We start from the raw sequence: 13,960 nt of genomic DNA, 5'->3' as shown, positions 1-13,960 counted from the left end.
TCTGCACTCTGCACTCTGAATCTGCACTCTGAATCTGCCCTCTGAACTCTGAATCTGCACTCTGCACTCTGAATCTGCACTCTGAATCTGCACTCTGCACTCTGAATCTGCACTCTGAACTCTGAACCTGTACTCTGCACTCTGAATCTGCACTCTGAATCTGCACTCTGCACTCTGAATCTGCACCCTGAATCTGCACTCTGAATCTGCACTCTGCACTCTGAATCTGCACTCTGAACTCTGAATCTGCACTCTGCACTCTGCACTCTGAATCTGCACTCTGCACTCTGCACTCTGAATCTGCACTTTGCACTCTGAATCTGCACTCTGCACTCTGAACTCTGAATCTGCACTCTGCACTCTGAATCTGCACTCTGCACTCTGAATCTGCACTCTGAATCTGCACTCTGAATCTGCACTCTGCACTCTGAATCTGCACTCTGCACTCTGAATCTGCACTCTGCACTCTGAATCTGCACTCTGAATCTGCACTCTGCACTCTGAATCTGCACTCTGCACTCTGAATCTGCACTCTGAATCTGCACTCTGCACTCTGAATCTGCACTCTGCACTCTGAATCTGCACTCTGCACTCTGAATCTGCACTCTGAATCTGCACTCTGAATCTGCACTCTGCACTCTGAATCTGCACTCTGCACTCTGAATCTGCACTCTGAATCTGCACTCTGCACTCTGAATCTGCACTCTGCACTCTGAATCTGCACTCTGCATTTTGAATCTGCACTCTGCACTCTGAATCTGCACTCTGAATCTGCACTCTGAATCTGCACTCTGCACTCTGAATCTGCACTCTGCACTCTGAATCTGCACTCTGAATCTGCACTCTGCAATCAGAATCTGCACTCTGCACTCTGAATCTGCACTCTGCACTCTGAATCTGCACTCTGCACTCTGAATCTGCACTCTGAATCTGCACTCTGCACTCTGAATCTGCACTCTGAATCTGCACTCTGCACTCTGAATCTGCACTCTGAATCTGCACTCTGAATCTGCACTCTGAATCTGCACTCTGAATCTGCACTCTGAATCTGCACTCTGAATCTGCACTCTGCACTCTGAACTCTGAATCTGCACTCTGCACTCTGCACTCTGCACTCTGAATCTGCACTCTGCACTCTGAATCTGCACTCTGCACTCTGCACTCTGAATCTGCACCCTGCACTCTGAATCTGCACTCTGCACTCTGAATCTGCACTCTGCACTCTGAATCTGCACTCTGCACTCTGAATCTGCACTCTGAATCTGCACTCTGCACTCTGAATCTGCACTCTGAATCTGCACTCTGAATCTGCACTCTAAATCTGCACTCTGAATCTGCACTCTGCACTCTGAATCTGCACTCTGAATCTGCACTCTGAATCTGCACTCTGAATCTGCACTCTGCACTCTGAATCTGCACTCTGAATCTGCACTCTGAATCTGCACTCTGCACTCTGAATCTGCACTCTGAACTCTGAATCTGCACTCTGCACTCTGAATCTGCAGTCTGAACTCTGAATCTGCACTCTGCACTCTGAATCTGCACTCTGCACTCTGAATCTGCACCCTGAATCTGCACTCTGAATCTGCACTCTGCACTCTGAATCTGCACTCTGCACTCTGCACTCTGAATCTGCACTCTGAATCTGCACTCTGAATCTGCGCTCTGAATCTGCACTCTGCACTCTGAATCTGCACTCTGCACTCTGAATCTGCACTCTGCACTCTGAATCTGCACTCTGCACTCTGAATCTGCACTCTGCACTCTGAATCTGCACTCTGAATCTGCACTCTGCACTCTGAATCTGCACTCTGAATCTGCACTCTGAATCTGCACTCACAATCTGCACTCTGAATCTGCACTCACAATCTGCACTCACAATCTGCACTCACAATCTGCACTCACAATCTGTACTCTGCACACTGCACTCTGAATCTGCACTCTGCACTCTACATATGGTATGTTATGCTTACATACGTTCCATATATTATCCATGTATATGCCACATTTAGTTAAGAATATATGTTCTGTTTAGTTACATTACTTTGTTTGTATACCCTTTTATGCTGCTCTAAAGTTATTTAAATGGGTGAAATGCAGAGCCTGGGTAGCAGGAAGGAGAAGATAAGAGAGTGCATCGAGTGCGGACTTGTGAGCAAGCGCCTTAAGCCATCAGGATGCTACTTCAAGGCACGTAGACAGGGTCGTAATACCCAATGATACTCGTAAAGGTAGCTACAAAAAATGGCGTTAGGTTGTGCACACACCCTGCAAAGATGCGTGTAGCGCCTGAAGTCACAAGTTGAACCTGGTGTTGTTCGCTACAATAGACGATAGTTATCAGTGAGGTTTGTTCCACCATGAAACGAAAGTTGGCTGCCGAGAGTAACAAGGCAGTGCTGGGAGGGGGGCTGCGCACCAACTGAAGTGCTCTGGTTGCACGGCCTGCGGCCGTGTGAAGTGATAAGCCTTTGAAGTATGGGAGTGTGGGAGGAGTGCTGCTATGGCCTGGGGGAAGCTGGCTGGGGAGGGGGAGGAGAAATGAATGTAAGGCTGTGGGGAACAGAGTTTATGGCCCAAAAGCGCGTGCCTGTTGCCACGTGAACTTCAAGAAAACTCCAAGGAACGAAGCCCTTGGTTTGACGAGGATTTCGAGCACTTGAATTCTCGATCCCTCAATGCGCTTGCGCGCATTGTAGGTCTCGAGACCTAAAAATGACAAGGAAAGGAGCAAGTGACCGTGTAGAGTGGGATGACGAAAGCATGACAGCTTTTACAAAACTACGAGACTCTCTCTGTACTGCTCCTGCCTTAGGAATGCCCGATTACTCAAAAGATTTTGCACTGTTCTGTGACACACGAGATAATTGTGCACTTTCAGTCCTGACCCAAATTCATGGTTTGACTCGACATCCAGTGGCATACTTTTCTTCCACATTGGACCCAGTAGCAGCTGGATTACCTGGATGTCTGAAAGCTGTAGCTGCAACCTGCATGAGTCTTGAACAGAGTGAGTCTATTGTGATGGGCCATCCAGTAACTGTATATGTTCCACATTCTGTTGTAATTTTACTGACAAGGACAAAAACCCAGTACCTCACACCTAGTCAGCTGACTAAGTATGAGAGAATCCTTGTAGGTGCAGGAAATGTAAACATCGAACGATGTAACATTCTGAATCCAGCTACTTTACTGCCCAGCTCATTTGCAGAAGAAGTGAGGGAGGAATTTGCACACAATTGCATTGATTTGACTGAGTTCAGTACCAAACCACGCCCAGACATCAAAGAAAACCCGCTGTATAGTGAAGATTGTGAGCTGTTTGTAGACGGCTCATGCATGAGACATGAGGACGGGGGCCTAAGAGCCGCCTACTCAGTATGCACTCTAGAGCGACCAGTGGAAGCATCCTACTTACATGGAGTTAAGTATGCACAAATAGCCGAATTAATTGCATTGACAAAAGCTTGTAAATTTGGGAGAAATTTGAGAATAACCGTATATACTGATAGCCAGTAGGATTATGGGGTTGTGCATGACTTTGGCCAGTTGTGGCTACAGAGGGAGTTCCTTACTTCTTCAGGTACCCCTATCCGAAATGGAAAATATGTGCAGGATTTACTGGAAGCAATCCAGTTACCAAAAGAATTGGCTGTGGTCAAGTGTGCTGCTCACAAATCTGGCAATGACGATGTGACAGCAGGTAATCGTTATGCTGGCCAGTTAGCCAAACATTGTGCAAAATACAAAATGGCAATCAACATAAAGGTTGGGGGAAATGGAAGCAGCTGCCAACTTTTGATGCTAGAGGGAGTGAATACATGGGAGGAAGTGAGAGACTTACAGGAAGCAGCAGACCCACAGGAAAGGCAAAGATGGAGAAACTTGGGTTGTTGTAGAAGGCATGAAGATGGTGTCATTGTGTACCTTGATGATGCGCCTGTGTTGCCAGACTGTATGCTTGCTCCTAAGGCTAGGCTGATCCATGGAGACACCCATGTAGGCAGAGATGCGATGATTCGCATGTTCCGCCAAACATGGTTCAATTCGAAATTCAGAAGCGTAGCAGAAGCACTCTGCCAGAGGTGTTTAATCTGCCAACAATTTAACCCTGGAAAGAAAACCATAGTATTGCCAGGGAAAATTGGAAAGGCAGAAGGCCCTTTTATTAGATTACAACTTGACTTCATTCAGTTGCCCCCTTGTCGAGGAATGAAATACCTACTTGTCTGCCTGTTTTCAAAATGGGTGGAAGCTTTTCCTGCACGGAGAAATGACAGCATCACTGTAGCAAAATTGTTACTTAGGAAACTAATACCTCGTTACGGTTTCCCAGTCTTAATTGAATCGGACAGAGGAAGTCATTTTCAGAATGAAATAATAAAACAGATCTGTTAAGCATTCAAAATCACGCAACATCTGCACTGTGCATATCGTCCAGAGGCTTCTGGAGTGGTAGAACAGATAAATGGCACAATCAAATCAAGATTGGGAAAGATGTGTGAATACACTCAGCTGGAATGGCCAGATGCTCTGCCTCTCGTACTGATGTGACTCAGAAGTATTCCAGATCGGAACACGGGCTTGAGTCCCCATGAAATCCTGATGGGAAGAGCAATGCGGCAAGCATGGGTACCAGGATACAAATTAATAAGCATATCCGATGATTTGGTACTGGAATATTGTAAGGAACTGGCTGATCAAGTGCGTTCTATCTCTCGCCAGGTTGGGGGAGAAGACGTCGCCAGACCAACGACTCCAGCACATAACCTGAATCCAGGTGACTGGGTCGCAATAAAGAAGCACACTCGGAAAAGTTGCCTTGAACCCAGGTGGGGAAAGCCATGACAGGTGATCCTGGTAACCACCACAGCTGTAAAGTGTGCAGGAGTACCTCGCTGGATCCATGCCAGCCATACGAAGAAAGTGACTGAACCAGACTTAACTGAAGCTGAAGGTTGCGCAGCTGAAGGATCCCAAGAAGTCGGACCTGAAGTAGCTGAAGAACAACCGAGCTCCAGTCAAGAAGAGTGGATTCCATTAATCGATCTGACAATCGACCCTATACGAACTAGAAGTCAAGCCCAGTTAGATAGACATTGGGATAGTGAGGACGAGACAGGTGAAGAAGAAGCGACTCAGATCATCGAAATCCATGTAAAATCTGATTCTGAGGAGGACCAGGTAGGGAGAGAGCAGGTAATTGACACTCCTCAAGAACACTTGCACCAGAAGAGGGACAGATAGAAATTAGGGCGGAAGTTCATGCGGAAGAAAATCAAGAGTTCGAAGAGCGTGAACAGGAACAGGTAGGGTTAGACAATTGTGTTCAGGAAGAAGAAACCGAAACAGATCAAAGCCAAGCTCAGCAAACACCTGAACAAGGCCAGCTTAGGGACCAGGCAGAAGAAACAGATGAAAGACCTGGACCTAGTCAGTTAGGGAACAATGCAGGAGTTGAACTTGATCCAAATGTGCCACAACTGAACGAAAACAAAAGAGTGTTTGAAAAAGGCCAAGACACAGTGCCAGTTAAAAGACTCAGAAAAGAAGACTCAGTTCCTCGATTTGTAAAAAGGCTGAGGTTGCGTTTGAAGACAATAAACGAAGAGCCTAACCAAATAAATGAGGTTTCAAGTCAAACTGACCCAGTGGTGACAAAGCAAAGGAGAAGAAGTGCTCGCATTAAAAAGCTGAATAACAAGTATTCGAGCCCTGAATGGACTTACTATGTACTGGAAGAATTTGAGAATTTGGAAATAAGTGACGCCAGTACTGAAAGTGACGGAGAATTGATTGCTGAACAGAGCGAAGACCAAGCAGAACCACCCTGAAAAAATTGCTCGAGTAAGCAAATTGTGCAAAGTTACAAAGAGGGGTTAAAGCTTCTTTTGAGCCGAAATGTCTGATTCTTCTGAGAATGGGAGACCGAAACGAAGTTGTTGTAGAACATGCTGCCAAGTATGTTTATGTAGTGTAGCAATAGTACTGATCCTCTGGATAGGACTAACAATAACCCTTCCTTCTATGATGAGCAAGAACCCAAGTTTGTACCCAAATAATAATTTACCTGACGACACTGTAGAAATGCACACAAGAATTACACCACGAAGAGTAGACTCATTGGACAAACCACTTAGCCTGAAATGGAGACAATTAGACTTAGAAGCACCAGATGAGGAAGGATTACACTTTAACAAAATTAAGAACAAGACACATTTAAATGTTTTCCTAAACCTGTTATTGCATTATGTAGAAACTATGGAAATAGACGATTGTTATGTCTGCATGAAGCTACCTACTTCTGTGGCTGAAGGCGTGACTTATCATCATCTGCCCTTAACCTATGGAATTTCCTGTAGTATACTAGCTAGCTTATTTTATAAAAGAGGACCTTTACAGTATTACTATTCAAACTCTGACGTAACATTTTCTGAACTTCCTGTTCGAAGAAATCTGAACCCTGTACATACGACTAGAGATGTAGCTAAGTACATGAGTGATTATTTTCTAACTGTAGGAAAAATTAATATAGATGATGCACATAAAAATAACCTGACATGTTCTTTACATGAAAAGGAAAAATAATTTCTGGACATGGTAGAGAAGAGAAGAGAGAGTTTCCAAAAGAAAGCAAAAGACAAGAACCATAAAGTTCCTAAATGGGCAGAGAGTATAGGGAGCACCCCAAATGGTGGAGCTAATGCTGCAATGCTTCTTCATTTTGAAAAGAAAGGGAAACTCTGTCTTAAAAGAGAAATGACTAGTTATTAAAACAATATTTTCATTGGTTCCAGTGAATGCGAACATAATTACAAGGTAATTGGAGGTTGGGGTTTCAAAGATGGGACAGAGCCTGTGTTTCCTGGAATTCATTTTATTTGTGGGAACAAGGCTTATTTCAAATTGCCCGACCATTGGTATGGGAGTTGTTATTTTGGTATTGTCTTCCCAAAGATATACCATGTGGGGAAAATCACTGAAAGCAATGAAGAAACTAACCAATTAGTACGCAATAAAAGAGAAACTGCTGGTGAAATTGTAGGAGATATTTTTAGCTCAATATTACCTGCAGTGGGAGTGGTTCTGAACACACACAAAATTTGGAAATTGTCAACAGTAGTAGATCGGTTATCTACTGACACTGCTGGAGGCTTCCTGATGGTCAATACCGAAATGGTTGCGGTCAGATCAATGGTTTTACAAAACAGACTTGCCCTTGATACTCTATTGGCAAAAGAGGGCGGAGTCTGCAGAATGTTGAAAGCGCCACATTGTTTCACTTACATACCAGATAAAAGTGTGGAAATCCAGAGGTATGTAAGGAACATTACTAATTTGGCAAAAGAACTCAAACCACTGGAGGTTGACAGTGCCTGGAAGAGACTTACTTATGGTCTCTCCGCCGTAGGTCATTGGTTTGCTAATTTAGGTAGAAGTTTGTTGACTAAAATACTGATGCCAATTGCAGGAATAGGTTTAGTAGTGTTCATTATATTCGTCTGTTGTAAATATCGAAGGCACCAGAAAAAGTATACTGTGAACCAGAGAGGAGTAAAGAGAAATGTGGATGAACTTGAATCAGAAGAAATGAATAACCAGCTTTATAAAAGGGTGAAAAATTCTCACCCTAATACAGAAACAAAAGAGAAATTGAACAGAATGTTTGAAGAAATTGAATTGGGCAAAATGTGATAAGTTGGCATCTGGTTCTATTTTGATTTGTGATGATATAAAATGTCATCAAAGAGGGGATTGATGGAGCAAGAATTCGCACGTAAAGCATCTTGCTTGTATTCAAGAACCTCGAATAACGATAATAAAATATAACCAACATGTTTGTCTTACTAATTTCCCTTTATTCAGACATTTGGGATGTCCTAGGTGTTCATTAACATTAATACGCTTGCCTTTAAAATGGCCGCTGCTTCGCGGGATTGTCTACTGCGCATGCGTTGGTCACAATCACGTGACTTGACGTACTCGCAGTTCTGGTGGGAACTTTTCGCGCTTGCGCACTCGATTTAAGATGGCCACTTTGTGTTCTCACATGCCGAAGCTTGCCCTGCCGCTTTCTGCAGCTCTGTTTGTTTGCACTAATTTTAATGCTATAAGTTAGTATAAAGTAAGGGGAGTCATATAGGGATTCCTGTTATACAGTGCATTCATTTATTTCCTGTGTTGTAATTTGTTTTCGCTTACTTTTCATGTATCGTAACCCTTGGGCCTGGGAGGGATTCAAAACCCCATCTTAAAAGTCCCTACTGCGCATGACATCTTGGCAGAGGGAAGAAAACCTTGTACCAGTGGAACTCAGCCAGCTGGCAGCCACAGTCAAGATGCTCATGAGAAAGTGACCTGCGACCCAGCAGAATGAAGATGAACTGTCCTGCAACTGAAACAATTGTATATAATTCATTGTATTTGGTAGAATATGTCATGGGAACCCCAAATTCAATAGGCGGTCCCAAAAGATGCAAATTTGGTCTTGTAAATGTCTGTCCTGGTTGGTGTGTTAACCTGTCCTACTTGAGGACCAATCGAAATTGGGGAATCTTACACTTGCAACATTTGGGGGGTGGTACACTGACCCGGAAACAGTATAACTAGCCTAGGTTTAGCTAGAAAAATTGTCCGACTTGTCCGAATAGCTGACCTGTCACTGACCCAACGCACTCAATAGGTGACTGATACAGAGGGTTGCGGAGCACTCTGTCCGTAAAATCCATAGACCCAGGGGGGTTTTGGAAACCTTAAAGTGCTGGCGGAGCACTTTGCTGGAGAAATTCGATAACCCAATCGGGGTTCTGACTGATAGCTGCAGAGAGGGTGTAGCGCAGGCGTTGCTACCGAACTGCGGGTGCTGGTCTTACCTTGGTGGTCCTGTCTTGATCTTAATCTGGTCATCCTGTCCTGTCCTGGGGTGTCCATTCTGCACCTGCTGGCCTACTGGCGACTGTCCTTCCTTGGGGTTCCTCCTGTCCTTAACTGACCCGTGGCCAGGGTTGGTCTTCATACCACGCTAGGTAAATATAGTACTGGGAAATCTATTCTGCATCTTTCATTCTTTCCCTTGCTTAATAAAGTGTGGTCTTGCATATTGATTTTCCATGTTTTTCTTTGTACTGACAAATAAAAAGGTCATACATTTTAGTTGTTATTCTAGCATGTTCCTTTTCTTACCCATCTTTTAAGTACATTTCTGTTTTCAGTTCATGAAATACAGTTTGTTCCTTTTTCTTTACCTTCCCTTAGCTAAATGAAATGTTTGCTCTAATATATTAGCGTGTTCCACTTTTTTACCTTCCCTATAGTCACATGTTACTTTTCGAGTCTCCATAGACTGACTAAATCCTCGTACTGTATCACTTTTGAAGGGGTATATTCTAGCTTGTTCCTTATTTTTCCCCGTCCTTTAGTCACTCTATGACTAGTCTAAACTCCTGAAAATTCTTACTAGCATGTTCCTTGTTCTTACCTTCCTTTAGAATTCTAAATGGTTGGCCTGATTTATTTCTTATATGGATACGTGCTCTTTATAATTTTAGTTATTGACAGTTTAATTGCTGTAAACGTTATGCTTTCTGAAAATGATGAACTTTAGATAAAGGTTTTTGAAACTTTCTGAGTTTGTGGTTATTATGAGTGCAAATATAGAAAAGGTATTTTGTGTTTTGGTGTCTGCCTTTCTTTTACAGCTAGCTCCCTGATCCATTGTGGTCATAGGTACCCGTAGCGGTGGATTGGTAAGTCGGGTACACTGGAAAATACAATAGGAAGGAAACAGGGTTACTGGTAGTAGAGTGCAAGGTTACCCGATTAATAAATATGGTGTATTGAAAATTTATGGGCCCAATGTGCATATGGTAAATATATAGCCGGGTGACCTGCGCGCTCTATCAATACTTACATCATATAATTGTCTTTCTGATTTAGTGTCCAGATACAATGGATGTACCCCCTGATGATGACCTTACTAAAAGGAATGTCCTGCCCAGATTGAGGTAGAACACATCTGTGACATTTAATGTGAGGAGTATGGAAAAGCTTCTCCCTTTTGGGAAATGTAAATACTTCCTTCAGAAAGAACTGATTAGGAATAGAATATATATCCTTAAGTTGGAAACAATGTTGCTAGTGCATCTTCCCCGCCCCATTATTCAGTGTTTATGCACACAAGGGGAAACGTGAAATACTCCACATCTTTGGCTTACTGTCCTTGACACATTTTTTCAACATGTGAAATCTATATGTGTAAAATTGATGTGTGTCGTTGTTATGTGTGTATAAAAGGAATTCTGTGTGAGTGCTGCATAGGAAATCCTATAATCAAATAAGATTGTTGTTTTAAAAAAGATTTATTGGCACACATTATTTGTGGTTAAATAAAAAAGGGGTAACCCTGTGTCCCTCAGAACCTGGGTAAATGTGGTTAAATACAAGGTGGTTCTGTTGGGTAAGACAAACAACTTTAACAACGCTGATAAATGCAAATTAAATGGTTAGAACCTCTCTGAAACACATATGCAATGAGGAGATGAATACTCAAGCAGTATAATGATAAACTTATATGGACAGGGGGTGATTTGAAACAATTTTATATCAGAATTCTATCATGTTACATCCGAATTAATTCATTCAATGATGACATTGGATTCTTAAAACCGACCGTCAAACACAAGTGAGAATTATGTGACAATTAGTGACAAGTGCTTTGTGCATGAAGCTATGTACAGTGAGATCAAATAACAAATATATACAATTGTATACAGGGGTTAAGTTTGGCCAGAATCTTATTTTATATCCAAGGGATCCTAGTGTTCAGTTAATGGATCCTGGAGTTGCTGGACCATAGGTGAGCGTCGACGTTTCGACCCTAATGCGCCCCAGTTGGTGGTCGCGTCGGGTCTTTTTCAAGACAGGTGTGTGTGGATGGACAGTCTGAAATGTATAAAAGACACATTATTTGTGTTCGTGTTGTGATGAAGTAACTAATGTTTTATCTCTGACTAGTCAGGGGGCACTTTGCTTTGAATGTCACAGAGGAATAGGCAGGGCTGCTGCAGCCAGATGAATCCAGCTCCACCGTCGGCCTAATCAGCATCAGGTAAGCTCATTGTTAAACTCCTTCCTCTGGCCTCTCTGCATTATCATGACAGATGCAGTGGCATCCAACTTGTATCAGGTAAAACCGTAATAAAGGGGCTCATTACGATGGCGGAACGATCGACACCGCTGGACAGACAGTGGCAATTGTTCCACCATCACCTTGGGATTTACCCACCGCCATATTAGGATGGCGGTGATTATCGCGGCGGACGCAAAGTCCGTCCGCCGCTTTCCGCCGGTGGCAATCGTACCGATTGCCTGGCGTGCGGAGCAGGGCCACTAATATGTTGGCGGTGCCTAGCAAGCACCGTCTGCCATATTAGGGTGTGTCCTGGTAGAGGCCTTTCCATGGCGGCGATGCCTCCATGGAAAGGCTGGCAGGGATTGGGTTTGGGGGCTGTTGTGGGACCCCTCTGTGTGGGGGGGGGTAGGGTGTAGGTGCACTGGGGGGGTACCCATGGTACCCCCCTACATTTCCATGCACAAGGTGGCAGGCACCATGTGGTACACGGAATTTCACATCGTGGCATTCTAACATTGCGAACGGTGCTGCAGCCAGCAGCAGCGTCTGCAATGTTAACAAGCCAGGATGGGCTGCTGGGACCGCCGCACATCTGGCGGGTGGTCCCAGCACCGCAAGATGGCGGGCAGACTGATGTCCGACCTGGCATCATAAAGAGCCCCTTAGCAACAGAGGGATATGTTTTTCAAATAACCTGCCTCTCTGTTCTGCCTCCTACTCTGATGATGAACAGGACTCAATTCTTAGGTTGCAGCATTGCTTCCCTCTCCACTTTTGGTCTTAGCTCTTGTCCACTATTTTTCCGTAGGTATCCACTGTTTGAGCTAGAGACACAAAATGATAAGAACACATTACTGAATAACGATGCACTGCCATTCCAATACATTAACACTTCAACATCCATGCGCGGCAATACATGCACTACCTCCCTCTGTGGACTAGCACAACTTTTGGCCAATCAAATGATCAGCTGCCACAAAGAGACTCCTGGGCAAAGAGGTTTCTAACTAGACTTAAAAACAGATCAGCACTCTCACTCAGTCCTCAATGTCAAGTGGTTCAATAATTCCCCCAGGCTTCGGTTCATGGTGAATAAGGCTCACAGATTCCATTTCTAATGCTTTTCACACATAACTACAGAAGAAAATCAATCGGTTACTCCGTATATGTAATTGTCATGCTCGAGAAAGGATGGGTTCAGGCGTTTCTTATATTGAATGTTTTTTATTGTGCGTGACCGATGGGTTGGCAGTTGTAGGTGAAACAAAGTTGTCCACTGTGTCTTGATGGTCTTCAGAGAGCAATTCTTGTGGGTGTAATTGAGTCATGGACTGAAATAGCAGGACTATGCCAATCACTGGATATGCAGATATGGTGTACAAATGGGGACTAAAAGGGGACAGAGAAACTGTATCATATAACTCATCTCATTTGACATATACAAGACATGAACAACTGATACAAGGCATAAATGGTACACCTGTAGAGCCATAAGGTGAATGTGATAATGTTGCAGGAAAATAATTCATCACACTGTAAACATCCGGTTTAGCTTAGAGAAGAGATAACAAGGTCAGGAATATAAAGAGACTGAAGAAGTGATCAGGCCAATAGAATTTGGGACGGTTAGAGATGTGTATTCAGTCTTTAATTATTTTAAAAAATCTAGTCTAGAATACACCCCTTACAGGGGATAGGGAAAGTGTTATGTTCTAGTAGATGTCCAATAAGAAAGACTTCACAAGGGGTGTGTGCTCGTATTTGTATTTTTCCCATATAGGTTGAAATCTCCCACGAAAAACAGAACACAAGAGCAGATGAGCTGATCCATGATCTTGTCAAGGAGACCTTTATTAAAAATCTTTTGTCTGCCAGGCCAGTTTAGCCTTAGTGGTTTAGGTGCTGTGCTGATAATCCCCACAGGGAGGAACTGAAACAAGGAGGAGATTAGTGAGCTTATCACTTTGCATTGAATGCACTTTTTATGGTCAAAGGACCCCAATCAAGTCTTTTTTGTTCTACCGAGGTGGAGGATGCTATATCCTAGTAGTACATTAGCGGTTTGGAAACAGGTTTCTCTGAGTGCAGTAGCAAAATTGTATGGGTCTAGGGTGAGGGCAGATATGGAAGTTGCATTAGAGGGTATAGGTATCAACACAGCAGCAGGTGCCTTTCAGTGGTAGAGGGTCCAGAGGTGTGGGGTCCCTCTGCACCCCAACCTTAGCTTTTCTGTTAATGGTCAATCCTTCCCCTACCTTGCAAAAGGTCCTGCAACCACCTTTTTATGCCACCGGTAGGATGGTAGTCAGTGGATTCAAGTGTGGTGCTTATAATGCTTTTATATTGCCAGACTGACCTTTGTGTTTAGAACATCTAATGCTGTAGATTGTGGTGATAGGGTGTGTTGTGGGATCTGTGATCAAAGAGTATCTGTGTGTGGGTTGGATTAGAGTATATTTGAAAGCTGTGAAGTACTGATGTTTGTGTGGCTCTTTAGGAGTAGCTCTGTCATGCAAAGTGTAACGAGGTGTACAGTGCTGTGGCTGTGGAAGAGTGATGGGGAGTGTGGCTTGCAGGCTTTGTATCACATCATGTTTGTGATAGAGGTTTCCTTTGATATGAAGCAGTTCATTTTGGGTTGTGATAAGAGATTTATGTTCTGGGCTGGAGCAAGTGACTATAATGAAGCGTGAGCCGAGTGATTGCATTTAATTAGAATCGTGTATGGGTAGTTGTTGGAAATGTTCTCATCAGGACCACATATGGACCACATCATGACCTTGTGTCAGTAGAGGGAAAAAGGACTACTGTAGGTTAATGTGTACCTCC

The sequence above is a fragment of the Lissotriton helveticus genome, chromosome 8 (assembly GCF_964261635.1).
Source record: "Lissotriton helveticus chromosome 8, aLisHel1.1, whole genome shotgun sequence".
Classification (NCBI taxonomy): domain Eukaryota; kingdom Metazoa; phylum Chordata; class Amphibia; order Caudata; family Salamandridae; genus Lissotriton; species Lissotriton helveticus.
This window is presented reverse-complemented; position numbering follows the sequence as displayed.